Here is a 13164-nt window from a genome sequence, read left to right as displayed (position 1 = left end):
AAATTGTGACCGCGCGGCTTAGGGATTTTTTCAAAAAAAGTTGTTCAGACGTCGAGGGCTAATTCTGCTTCCGATGATAAAAACCCACCTGATTCCACTGAAAAACCTTTCAGGGGATCGTTTGCAACAGTTTGGCACCATTTCTGAGTGAATTGCAGAACGTCAGAAATTTTGAAGAAATTGTGACCGCGCGGCTTAGGGATTTTTTCAAAAAAAGTTGTTCAGACGTCGAGGGCTAATTCTGTTTCCAATGATAAATACCCACCTGTTTCCACCGAAAAACCCTTCATTGGATCGTTTGCAACAGTTTAGCACCATCTTTGAATGAATTGCAGAACGTCAGATTTTTGCTGAAATTGTGACCACGCGGCTTAGGGATTTTTTCAAAAAAAGTTGTTCAGACGTCGAGGGCTAATTCTGTTTCCGATGATAAAAACACACCTATTTCCACTGAAAAACCTTTCAGGGGATCCTTTGCAACAATTCAGCACCATTTTTGAATGAATTGCAGAACGTCAGATTTTTGCTGAAATTGTGACCGCGCGGCTTAGGGGTTTTTTCAAAAAAAGTTGTTCAGACGTCGAGGGCTAATTCTGTTTCCAATGATAAAAACCCACCTGTTTCCACCAAAAAACCCTTCAGGGGATCGTTTGCAACAGTTTGTCACCATTACTGAGTGAATTGCAGAACGTCAGAAATTTTGAAGAAATTGTGACTGCGCGGCTTAGGGATTTTTTCAAAAAAAGTTGTTCAGACGTCGAGGGCTAATTCTGTTTCCGATGATAAAAACCCACCTGTTTCCACTGAAAAACCCTTCAGGGGATCGTTTGCAACAGTTTGGCACCATTTCTGAGTGAATTGCAGAACGCCAGAAATTTTGAAGAAATTGTGAACGCGCGCCTTAGGGATTTTTGCAAAGAAAGTTGTTAAGACGTCGAGGACTAATTCTGTTTCCGATGATAAAAACCCACCTGATTCCACTGAAAAACCTTTCAGGGGATCCTTTGCAACACTTCAGCACCATTTTTGAATGAATTGCAGAACGTGATATTTTTCCTGATATTGTGACCGCGCAGCTTAGGGATTTTTGCAAAAAAAGTTGTTCAGACGTCGAGGGATAATTCTGTTTCCGATGATAAAAATCCACCTGTTTCCACCGAAAAACCTTTCAGGGGATCGTTTACAACAGTTTGGCACCATTTCTGAGTGAATTGCAGAACGTCAGAAATTTTGAAGAAATTGTGACCGCGCGGCTTAGGGATTTTTTCAAAAAAAGTTGTTCAGACGTCGAGGGCTAATTCTGTTTCCGATGATAAAAACCCACCTGATTCCACTGAAAAACCTTTCAGAGGATCCTTTGCAACAGTACAGCACCATTTTTGAATGAATTGCAGAAGTTAAGATTTTTGCTGAAATTGTGACCGCGCGGCTTAGGGATTTTTTCAAAAAAAGTTGTTCAGAGGTCGAGGGCTAATTCTGTTTCCGATGATAAATACCCACCTGTTTCCACTGAAAAACCTTTCAGGGGATCCTTTGCAACAATTCAGCACCATTTTTGAATGAATTGCAGAACGTCAGATTTTTGCTGAAATTCTGGCCGCGCGGCTTAGGGATTTTTTCAAAAAAAGTTGTTCAGACGTCGAGGACTAATTCTGTTTCCAATGATAAAAACACACCTGTTTCCACCGAAAAACCTTTCAGGGGATCGTTTGCAAGAGTTTGGCACCATCTCTGAGTGAATTGCAGAACGTCAGAAATTTTGACGAAATTGTGACCGCGCGGCTTAGGGATTTTTTCAAAAAAAGTTGTTCAGACGTCGAGGGCTAATTCTGTTTCCGATGATAAATATCCACCTGTTTCCACCGAAAAACCCTTCAGGGGATCCTTTGCAACAGTTTGGCACCATCTTTGAATGAATTGCAGATCGTCAGATTTTTGCTGAAATTTTGACCGCGCGGCTTAGGGATTTTTTCAAAAAAAGTTGTTCAGACGTCGAGGGCTAATTCTGTTTCCGATGATAAATATCCACCTGTTTCCACCGAAAAACCCTTCAGGGGATCGTTTGCAACAGTTCAGCACCATTTTTGAATGAATTGCAGAACGTCAGAAATTTTGAAGAAATTGTGACCGCGCGGCTTAGGGATTTTTTCAAAAAAAGTTGTTCAGACGTCGAGGGCTAATTCTGTTTCCGATGATAAAAACCCACCTGATTCCACTGAAAAACCTTTCAGGGGATCCTTTGCAACACTTCAGCACCATTTTTGAATGAATTGCAGAACGTGATATTTTTCCTGATATTGTGACCGCGCAGCTTAGGGATTTTTGCAAAAAAAGTTGTTCAGACGTCGAGGGATAATTCTGTTTCCGATGATAAAAATCCACCTGTTTCCACCGAAAAACCTTTCAGGGGATCGTTTACAACAGTTTGGCACCATTTCTGAGTGAATTGCAGAACGTCAGAAATTTTGAAGAAATTGTGACCGCGCGGCTTAGGGATTTTTTCAAAAAAAGTTGTTCAGACGTCGAGGGCTAATTCTGTTTCCGATGATAAAAACCCACCTGATTCCACTGAAAAACCTTTCAGAGGATCCTTTGCAACAGTACAGCACCATTTTTGAATGAATTGCAGAAGTTAAGATTTTTGCTGAAATTGTGACCGCGCGGCTTAGGGATTTTTTCAAAAAAAGTTGTTCAGAGGTCGAGGGCTAATTCTGTTTCCGATGATAAATACCCACCTGTTTCCACTGAAAAACCATTCAGGGGATCCTTTGCAACAATTCAGCACCATTTTTGAATCAATTGCAGAACGTCAGATTTTTGCTGAAATTGTGACCGCGCGGCTTAGGGATTTTTTCAAAAAAAGTTGTTCAGACGGCGAGGACTAATTCTGTTTCCAATGATAAAAACCCACCTGTTTCCACCGAAAAACCTTTCAGGGGATCGTTTGCAACAGTTTGGCACCATCTCTGAGTGAATTGCAGAACGTCAGAAATTTTGACGAAATTGTGACCGCGCGGCTTAGGGATTTTTTCAAAAAAAGTTGTTCAGACGTCGAGGGCTAATTCTGTTTCCGATGATAAATATCCACCTGTTTCCACCGAAAAACCCTTCAGGGGATCCTTTGCAACAGTTTGGCACCATCTTTGAATGAATTGCAGAACGTCAGATTTTTGCTGAAATTTTGACCGCGCGGTTTAGGGATTTTTTCAAAAAAAGTTGTTCAGACGTCGAGGGCTAATTCTGTTTCAGATGATAAAAATCCACCTGTTTCCACCGAAAAACCTTTCAGGGGATCGTTTGCAACAGTTTGGCACCATTTCTGAGTGAATTGCAGAACGTCAGAAATTTTGAAGAAATTGTGACCGCGCGGCTTAGGGATTTTTTCAAAAAAAGTTGTTCAGACGTCGAGGGCTAATTCTGTTTCCGATGATAAAAACCCACCTGATTCCACTGAAAAACCTTTCAGAGGATCCTTTGCAACAGTACAGCACCATTTTTTAATGAATTGCAGAAGTTAAGATTTTTGCTGAAATTGTGACCGCGCGGCTTAGGGATTTTTTCAAAAAAAGTTGTTCAGAGGTCGAGGGCTAATTCTGTTTCCGATGATAAATACCCACCTGTTTCCACTGAAAAACCTTTCAGGGGATCCTTTGCAACAATTCAGCACCATTTTTGAATGAATTGCAGAACGTCAGAAATTTTGAAGAAATTGTGACCGCGCGGCTTAGGGATTTTTTCAAAAAAAGTTGTTCAGACGTCGAGGGCTAATTCTGTTTCCGATGATAAAAACCCACCTGATTCCACTGAAAAACCTTTCAGGGGATCCTTTGCAACACTTCAGCACCATTTTTGAATGAATTGCAGAACGTGATATTTTTCCTGATATTGTGACCGCGCAGCTTAGGGATTTTTGCAAAAAAAGTTGTTCAGACGTCGAGGGATAATTCTGTTTCCGATGATAAAAATCCACCTGTTTCCACCGAAAAACCTTTCAGGGGATCGTTTACAACAGTTTGGCACCATTTCTGAGTGAATTGCAGAACGTCAGAAATTTTGAAGAAATTGTGACCGCGCGGCTTAGGGATTTTTTCAAAAAAAGTTGTTCAGACGTCGAGGGCTAATTCTGTTTCCGATGATAAAAACCCACCTGATTCCACTGAAAAACCTTTCAGAGGATCCTTTGCAACAGTACAGCACCATTTTTGAATGAATTGCAGAAGTTAAGATTTTTGCTGAAATTGTGACCGCGCGGCTTAGGGATTTTTTCAAAAAAAGTTGTTCAGAGGTCGAGGGCTAATTCTGTTTCCGATGATAAATACCCACCTGTTTCCACTGAAAAACCTTTCAGGGGATCCTTTGCAACAATTCAGCACCATTTTTGAATGAATTGCAGAACGTCAGATTTTTGCTGAAATTGTGACCGCGCGGCTTAGGGATTTTTTCAAAAAAAGTTGTTCAGACGTCGAGGACTAATTCTGTTTCCAATGATAAAAACCCACCTGTTTCCACCGAAAAACCTTTCAGGGGATCGTTTGCAACAGTTTGGCACCATCTCTGAGTGAATTGCAGAACGTCAGAAATTTTGACGAAATTGTGACCGCGCGGCTTAGGGATTTTTTCAAAAAAAGTTGTTCAGACGTCGAGGGCTAATTCTGTTTCCGATGATAAATATCCACCTGTTTCCACCGAAAAACCCTTCAGGGGATCCTTTTCAACAGTTTGGCACCATCTTTGAATGAATTGCAGAACGTCAGATTTTTGCTGAAATTTTGACCGCGCGGTTTAGGGATTTTTTCAAAAAAAGTTGTTCAGACGTCGAGGGCTAATTCTGTTTCCGATGATAAAAATCCACCTGTTTCCACCGAAAAACCTTTCAGGGGATCGTTTGCAACAGTTTGGCACCATTTCTGAGTGAATTGCAGAACGTCAGAAATTTTGAAGAAATTGTGACCGCGCGGCTTAGGGATTTTTTCAAAAAAAGTTGTTCAGACGTCGAGGGCTAATTCTGTTTCCAATGATAAATACCCACCTGTTTCCACCGAAAAACCCTTCATTGGATCGTTTGCAACAGTTTACCACCATCTTTGAATGAATTGCAGAACGTCAGATTTTTGCTGAAATTGTGACCGCGCGGCTTAGGGATTTTTTCAAAAAAAGTTGTTCAGACGTCGAGGGCTAATTCTGTTTCCGATGATAAAAACCCACCTGTTTCCACTGAAAAACCTTTCAGGGGATCCTTTGCAACAATTCAGCACCATTTTTGAATGAATTGCAGAACGTCAGATTATTGATGAAATTGTGACCGCGCGGCTTAGGGATTTTTTCAAAAAAAGTTGTTCAGACGTCGAGGGCTAATTCTGTTTCCAATGAAAAAAACCCACCTGTTTCCACCAAAAAAACCTTCAGGGGATCGTTTGCAACAGTTTGGCACCATTTCTGAGTGAATTGCAGAACGTCACAAATTTTGAAGAAATTGTGACTGCGCGGCTTAGGGATTTTTTCAAAAAAAGTTGTTCAGCCGTCGAGGGCTAATTCTGTTTCCGATGATAAAAACCCACCTGTTTAAACTGAAAAACCCTTCAGGGGATCGTTTGCAACAGTTTGGCAACATTTCTGGGTGAATTGCAGAACGCCAGAAATTTTGAAGAAATTGTGACCGCGCGCCTTAGGGATTTTTGCAAAGAAAGTTGTTAAGACGTCGAGGGCTAATTCTGTTTCCGATGATAAAAACCCACCTGATTCCACTGAAAAACCTTTCAGGGGATCCTTTGCAACACTTCAGCACCATTTTTGAATGAATTGCAGAACGTGATATTTTTCCTGATATTGTGACCGCGCAGCTTAGGGATTTTTGCAAAAAAAGTTGTTCAGACGTCGAGGGATAATTCTGTTTCCGATGATAAAAATCCACCTGTTTCCACCGAAAAACCTTTCAGGGGATCGTTTGCAACAGTTTGGCACCATTTCTGAGTGAATTGCAGAACGTCAGAAATTTTGAAGAAATTGTGATCGCGCGGCTTAGGGATTTTTTCAAAAAAAGTTGTTCAGACGTCGAGGGCTAATTCTGTTTCCGATGATAAAAACCCACCTGATTCCACTGAAAAACCTTTCAGGGGATCCTTTGCAACAGTTCAGCACCATTTTTGAATGAATTGCAGAAGTTAAGATTTTTGCTGAAATTGTGGCTGCGCGGCTTAGGGATTTTTTCAAAAAAAGTTGTTCAGACGTCGAGGGCTAATTCTGTTTCCGATGATAAAAACCCACCTGTTTCCACCGAAAAACCCTTCAGGGGATCGTTTGCAACAGTTCAGCACCATTTTTGAATGAATTGCAGAACGTCAGAAATTTTGAAGAAATTGTTATCGCGCGGCTTAGGGATTTTTGCAAAAAAAGTTGTTAAGACGTCGAGGGCTAATTCTGTTTCCGATGATAAAAACCCACCTGATTCCACTGAAAAACCTTTCAGGGGATCCTTTGCAACAGTTCAGCACCATTTTTGAATGAATTGCAGAAGTTAAGATTTTTGCTGAAATTGTGACCACGCGGCTTAGGGATTTTTTCAAAAAAAGTTGTTCAGAGGTCGAGGGCTAATTCTGTTTCCGATGATAAATACCCACCTGTTTCCACCGAAAAACCCTTCATTGGATCGTTTGCAACAGTTTAGCACCATCTTTGAATGAATTGCAGAACGTCAGATTTTTGCTGAAATTGTGGCCGCGCGGCTTAGGGATTTTTTCAAAAAAAGTTGTTCAGACGTCGAGGGCTAATTCTGTTTCCGATGATAAAAACCCACCTCTTTCCACCGAAAAACCCTTCAGGGGATCGTTTGCAACAGTTTAGCACCATTTTTGAGTGAATTGCAGAACACCAGAAATTTTGAAGAAATTGTGACCGCGCGGCTTAGGGATTTTTGCAAAAAAAGTTGTTAAGACGTCGAGGGCTAATTCTGTTTCCGATGATAAAAACCCACCTGATTCCACTGAAAAACCTTTCAGGGGATCCTTTGCAACAGTTCAGCACCATTTTTGAATGAATTGCAGAAGTTAAGATTTTTGCTGAATTTGTGACCGCGCGGCTTAGGGATTTTTTCAAAAAAAGTTGTTCAGAGGTCGAGGGCTAATTCTGTTTCCGATAATAAATACACACCTGAATCCACCGAAAAACCCTTCATTGGATCGTTTGCAACAGTTTAGCACCATCTTTGAATGAATTGCAGAACGTCAGATTTTTGCTGAAATTGTGGCCGCGCGGCTTAGGGATTTTTTCAAAAAAAGTTGTTCAGACGTCGAGGGCTAATTCTGTTTCCGATGATAAAAACCCACCTGTTTCCACTGAAAAACCTTTCAGGGGATCCTTTGCAACAATTCAGCACCATTTTTGAATGAATTGCAGAACGTCAGATTTTTGCTGAAATTGTGACCGCGCGGCTTAGGGATTTTTTTAAAAAAAGTTGTTCAGACGTCGAGGGCTAATTCTGTTTCCAATGATAAAAACCCACCTGATTCCACTGAAAAACCTTTCAGGGGATCCTTTGCAACAATTCAGCACCATTTTTGAATGAATTGCAGAACGTCAGATTTTTGCTGAAATTGTGACCGCGCGGCTTAGGGATTTTTTCAAAAAAAGTTGTTCAGACGTCGAGGGCTAATTCTGTTTCCGATGATAAAAACCCACCTGTTTCCACCGAAAAACCCTTCAGGGGATCCTTTGCAACAGTTTGGCACCATCTCTGAGTGAATTGCAGAACGTCAGAAATTTTGAAGAAATTGTGACCGCGCGGCTTAGGGATTTTTTCAAAAAAAGTTGTTCAGACGTCGTGGGCTAATTCTGTTTCCGATGATAAATACCCACCTGTTTCCACCGAAAAACACTTCAGGGGATCGTTTGCAATAGTTTAGCACCATTTTTGAGTGAATTGCAGAACGCCAGAAATTTTGAAGAAATTGTGACCGCGCGGCTTAGGGATTTTTGCAAAAAAAGTTGTTAAGACGTCGAGGGCTAATTCTGTTTCCGATGATAAAACCCACCTGATTCCACTGAAAAACCTTTCAGGGGATCCTTTGCAACAGTTCAGCACCATTTTTGAATGAATTGCAGAACGTCAGAAATTTTGAAGAAATTGTGACCGCGCGGCTTAGGGATTTTTTCAAAAAAAGTTGTTCAGACGTTGTGGGCTAATTCTGTTTCCGATGATAAAAACCCACCTGATTCCACTGAAAAACCCTTCAGGGGATCCTTTGCAACAGTTCAGCACCATTTTTGAATGAATTGCAGAACGTCAGTTTTTTCCTGAAATTGTGACCGCGCGGCTTAGGGATTTTTTCAAAAAAAGTTGTTCAGACGTCGAGGGCTAATTCTGTTTCCGATGATAAATACCCACCTGTTTCCACCGAAAAACCCTTCATTGGATCCTTTGCAACAGTTCAGCACCATCTTTGAATGAATTGCAGAACGTCAGATTTTTGCTGAAATTGTGACCGCCCGGCTTAGGGATTTTTTCAAAAAAAGTTGTTCAGACGTCGAGGGCTAATTCTGTTTCCGATGATAAAAACCCACCTGTTTCCACTGAAAAACCTTTCAGGGGATCCTTTGCAACAATTCAGCACCATTTTTGAATGAATTGCAGAACGTCAGATTATTGATGAAATTGTGACCGCGCGGCTTAGGGATTTTTTCAAAAAAAGTTGTTCAGACGTCGAGGGCTAATTCTGTTTCCAATGAAAAAAACCCACCTGTTTCCACCAAAAAAACCTTCAGGGGATCGTTTGCAACAGTTTGGCACCATTTCTGAGTGAATTGCAGAACGTCACAAATTTTGAAGAAATTGTGACTGCGCGGCTTAGGGATTTTTTCAAAAAAAGTTGTTCAGCCGTCGAGGGCTAATTCTGTTTCCGATGATAAAAACCCACCTGTTTAAACTGAAAAACCCTTCAGGGGATCGTTTGCAACAGTTTGGCAACATTTCTGGGTGAATTGCAGAACGCCAGAAATTTTGAAGAAATTGTGACCGCGCGCCTTAGGGATTTTTGCAAAGAAAGTTGTTAAGACGTCGAGGGCTAATTCTGTTTCCGATGATAAAAACCCACCTGATTCCACTGAAAAACCTTTCAGGGGATCCTTTGCAACACTTCAGCACCATTTTTGAATGAATTGCAGAACGTGATATTTTTCCTGATATTGTGACCGCGCAGCTTAGGGATTTTTGCAAAAAAAGTTGTTCAGACGTCGAGGGATAATTCTGTTTCCGATGATAAAAATCCACCTGTTTCCACCGAAAAACCTTTCAGGGGATCGTTTGCAACAGTTTGGCACCATTTCTGAGTGAATTGCAGAACGTCAGAAATTTTGAAGAAATTGTGATCGCGCGGCTTAGGGATTTTTTCAAAAAAAGTTGTTCAGACGTCGAGGGCTAATTCTGTTTCCGATGATAAAAACCCACCTGATTCCACTGAAAAACCTTTCAGGGGATCCTTTGCAACAGTTCAGCACCATTTTTGAATGAATTGCAGAAGTTAAGATTTTTGCTGAAATTGTGGCTGCGCGGCTTAGGGATTTTTTCAAAAAAAGTTGTTCAGACGTCGAGGGCTAATTCTGTTTCCGATGATAAAAACCCACCTGTTTCCACCGAAAAACCCTTCAGGGGATCGTTTGCAACAGTTCAGCACCATTTTTGAATGAATTGCAGAACGTCAGAAATTTTGAAGAAATTGTTATCGCGCGGCTTAGGGATTTTTGCAAAAAAAGTTGTTAAGACGTCGAGGGCTAATTCTGTTTCCGATGATAAAAACCCACCTGATTCCACTGAAAAACCTTTCAGGGGATCCTTTGCAACAGTTCAGCACCATTTTTGAATGAATTGCAGAAGTTAAGATTTTTGCTGAAATTGTGACCACGCGGCTTAGGGATTTTTTCAAAAAAAGTTGTTCAGAGGTCGAGGGCTAATTCTGTTTCCGATGATAAATACCCACCTGTTTCCACCGAAAAACCCTTCATTGGATCGTTTGCAACAGTTTAGCACCATCTTTGAATGAATTGCAGAACGTCAGATTTTTGCTGAAATTGTGGCCGCGCGGCTTAGGGATTTTTTCAAAAAAAGTTGTTCAGACGTCGAGGGCTAATTCTGTTTCCGATGATAAAAACCCACCTCTTTCCACCGAAAAACCCTTCAGGGGATCGTTTGCAACAGTTTAGCACCATTTTTGAGTGAATTGCAGAACACCAGAAATTTTGAAGAAATTGTGACCGCGCGGCTTAGGGATTTTTGCAAAAAAAGTTGTTAAGACGTCGAGGGCTAATTCTGTTTCCGATGATAAAAACCCACCTGATTCCACTGAAAAACCTTTCAGGGGATCCTTTGCAACAGTTCAGCACCATTTTTGAATGAATTGCAGAAGTTATGATTTTTGCTGAATTTGTGACCGCGCGGCTTAGGGATTTTTTCAAAAAAAGTTGTTCAGAGGTCGAGGGCTAATTCTGTTTCCGATAATAAATACACACCTGAATCCACCGAAAAACCCTTCATTGGATCGTTTGCAACAGTTTAGCACCATCTTTGAATGAATTGCAGAACGTCAGATTTTTGCTGAAATTGTGGCCGCGCGGCTTAGGGATTTTTTCAAAAAAAGTTGTTCAGACGTCGAGGGCTAATTCTGTTTCCGATGATAAAAACCCACCTGTTTCCACTGAAAAACCTTTCAGGGGATCCTTTGCAACAATTCAGCACCATTTTTGAATGAATTGCAGAACGTCAGATTTTTGCTGAAATTGTGACCGCGCGGCTTAGGGATTTTTTTAAAAAAAGTTGTTCAGACGTCGAGGGCTAATTCTGTTTCCAATGATAAAAACCCACCTGATTCCACTGAAAAACCTTTCAGGGGATCCTTTGCAACAATTCAGCACCATTTTTGAATGAATTGCAGAACGTCAGATTTTTGCTGAAATTGTGACCGCGCGGCTTAGGGATTTTTTCAAAAAAAGTTGTTCAGACGTCGAGGGCTAATTCTGTTTCCGATGATAAAAACCCACCTGTTTCCACCGAAAAACCCTTCAGGGGATCCTTTGCAACAGTTTGGCACCATCTCTGAGTGAATTGCAGAACGTCAGAAATTTTGAAGAAATTGTGACCGCGCGGCTTAGGGATTTTTTCAAAAAAAGTTGTTCAGACGTCGTGGGCTAATTCTGTTTCCGATGATAAATACCCACCTGTTTCCACCGAAAAACACTTCAGGGGATCGTTTGCAATAGTTTAGCACCATTTTTGAGTGAATTGCAGAACGCCAGAAATTTTGAAGAAATTGTGACCGCGCGGCTTAGGGATTTTTGCAAAAAAAGTTGTTAAGACGTCGAGGGCTAATTCTGTTTCCGATGATAAAACCCACCTGATTCCACTGAAAAACCTTTCAGGGGATCCTTTGCAACAGTTCAGCACCATTTTTGAATGAATTGCAGAACGTCAGAAATTTTGAAGAAATTGTGACCGCGCGGCTTAGGGATTTTTTCAAAAAAAGTTGTTCAGACGTTGTGGGTAATTCTGTTTCCGATGATAAAAACCCACCTGATTCCACTGAAAAACCCTTCAGGGGATCCTTTGCAACAGTTCAGCACCATTTTTGAATGAATTGCAGAACGTCAGTTTTTTCCTGAAATTGTGACCGCGCGGCTTAGGGATTTTTTCAAAAAAAGTTGTTCAGACGTCGAGGGCTAATTCTGTTTCCGATGATAAATACCCACCTGTTTCCACCGAAAAACCCTTCATTGGATCCTTTGCAACAGTTCAGCACCATCTTTGAATGAATTGCAGAACGTCAGATTTTTGCTGAAATTGTGACCGCCCGGCTTAGGGATTTTTTCAAAAAAAGTTGTTCAGACGTCGAGGGCTAATTCTGTTTCCGATGATAAATACCCACCTGTTTCCACCGAAAAACCCTTCATTGGATCGTTTGCAACAGTTTAGCACCATCTTTGAATGAATTGCAGAACGTCAGATTTTTGCTGAAATTGTGACCGCGCGGCTTAGGGATTTTTTCAAAAAAAGTTGTTCAGACGTCGAAGGCTAATTCTGTTTCCGATGATAAAAACCCACCTGTTTCCACCGAAAAACCCTTCAGGGGATCGGTTGCAACAGTTTGGCACCATCTCTGAGTGAATTGCAGAACGTCAGAAATTTTGAAGAAATTGTGACCGCGCGGCTTAGGGATTTTTTCAAAAAAGGTTGTTCAAACGTCGAGGGCTAATTCTGTTTCCAATGATAAAAACCCACCTGTTTCCACTGAAAAACCTTTGAGGGGATCCTTTGCAACAATTCAGCACCATTTTTGAATGAATTGCAGAACGTCAGATTTTTGCAGCAATTGTGACCGCGCGGCTTAGGGATTTTTTCAAATAAAGTTGTTCCGACGTCGAGGGCTAATTCTGTTTCCGATGATAAATACCCACCTGTTTCCACCGAAAAACCTTTCAGGGCATCGTTTGCAACAGTTTAGCACCATCTTTGAATGAATTGCAGTACGTCAGATTTTTGCTGAAATTGTGAGCGCGCATCTTAGGGATTTTTTCAAGAAAAGTTCTTCAGACGTCGAGGGCTAATTCTGTTTCCGATGATAAAAACCCACCTGATTCCACTGAAAAACCTTTCAGGGGATCCTTTGCAACAGTTCAGCACCATTTTTGAATGAATTGCAGAACGTCAGATTTTTGCTGAAATTGTGACCGCGCGGCTTGGCGATTTTTTCAAATAAAGTTGTTCAGACTTCGAGGGCTAATTCTGTTTCCGATGATAAATACCCACCTGTTTCCACTGAAAAACCTTTCAGGGCATCGTTTGCAACAGTTTGGCACCATCTCTGAGTGAATTGCAAAACGTCAGATATTTTGAAGAATTTGTTACCGCGCGGCTTAGGGATTTTTTCAAAAAAAGGAGTTCAGACGTCGAGGGCTAATTCTGTTTCCGATGATAAATATCCACCTGTTTCCACCGAAAAACCCTTCAGGGGATCCTTTGCAACAGTTTGGCAGCATCTTTGAATGAATTGCAGAATGTCTGGTTTTTGCTGAAATTTTGACCGCGCGGCTTAGGGATTTTTTCAAAAAAAGTTGTTCAGACGTCAAGGGCTAATTCTGTTTCCGATGATAAATATCCACCTGTTTCCACCGAAAAACCCTTCA

This window comes from Podarcis melisellensis (genome assembly GCF_964234715.1).
Source record: "Podarcis melisellensis genome assembly, chromosome: 4".
In the NCBI taxonomy this organism is placed as follows: Eukaryota; Metazoa; Chordata; class Lepidosauria; order Squamata; family Lacertidae; genus Podarcis; species Podarcis melisellensis.
Note: the sequence above shows the minus strand (reverse complement) of the source record.